This window comes from Etheostoma spectabile, unplaced genomic scaffold, assembly GCF_008692095.1.
Source record: "Etheostoma spectabile isolate EspeVRDwgs_2016 unplaced genomic scaffold, UIUC_Espe_1.0 scaffold502, whole genome shotgun sequence".
Taxonomy (NCBI): domain Eukaryota; kingdom Metazoa; phylum Chordata; class Actinopteri; order Perciformes; family Percidae; genus Etheostoma; species Etheostoma spectabile.
In genome coordinates this window covers 104,412-105,404 of record NW_022605621.1, presented here as the reverse complement: position 1 = coordinate 105,404, position 993 = coordinate 104,412, and the positions used below count along the sequence as shown (strand labels likewise).

At 35.6% G+C, this 993-nt stretch overlaps 1 protein-coding gene across 1 annotated transcript in view; it reads left to right on the top strand.

The window, feature by feature from the left end:
- The window catches only part of rtcb (RNA 2',3'-cyclic phosphate and 5'-OH ligase), a gene marked incomplete in the record, with an annotated part of 55,901 nt that overhangs the window by 42,066 nt on the left and 12,842 nt on the right, over positions 1-993 (top strand).

Genomic DNA, 993 nt, shown 5'->3' with positions numbered 1-993 from the left:
TCTCTGTTTACACATGTCTCTGTTTACACATGTCTCTGTTTACACATGCCTCTATTTACACATGTCTCTGTTTACACATGTCTTTATTTACACATGTCTCTATTTACACATGCCTCTATTTACACATGTCTTTATTTACACATGTCTTTATTTACACATGTCTCTGTTTACACATCTCTTTATTTACACATGTCTTTATTTACACGTCTTTATTTACACATGTCTCTATTTACACATGTCTTTATTTACACATGTCTCTGTTTACACATCTCTTTATTTACACATGTCTCTATGTTTACACATATCTTTATTTACACGCCTCTATGTTTACACATATCTTTATTTACACGCCTCTATGTTTACACATATCTTTATTTACACTCCTATGTTTACACATATCTTTATTTACACGCCTCTATGTTTACACATATCTTTATTTACACATGTCTCTATGTTTACACATATCTTTATTTACACGCCTCTCTATTTACACATGTCTTTATTTACACGCCTCTCTATTTACACATGTCTTTATTTACACGCCTCTATGTTTACACATATCTTTATTTACACGCCTCTATATTTACACATATCTTTATTTACACGCCTTTTTATTGACACCTCTTTATTTTATTTATCAATAACATCTAGCAGCTAACTGCTAACAGCTAGCAGCTAACCAGTACGATTGTCTGAGATGAAAACGCATCTTGTTGTTGTTGCGTCAGCGGCCTGGTCATGCTGTAAAGACATATTTATTATTATATAATATTACATTTGATGTCTGTTAAGAGGCACAAAGGCTCTAAAACTGCCGTTTTTGTCTCAGTCTACACGTAGCTGCAGCTGCTCGTGTTTCCTGACTCAGGTCAGGGTCTAGAGCGATCTAGATTAACATTAAAATCTCCTTTACACTTGTCAATGGAGAGTGACCCGAGTCTGGTAGGACCGGGCTAGTGGACCAGAGTCTGGTAGGACCGGGCTAGTGGACCA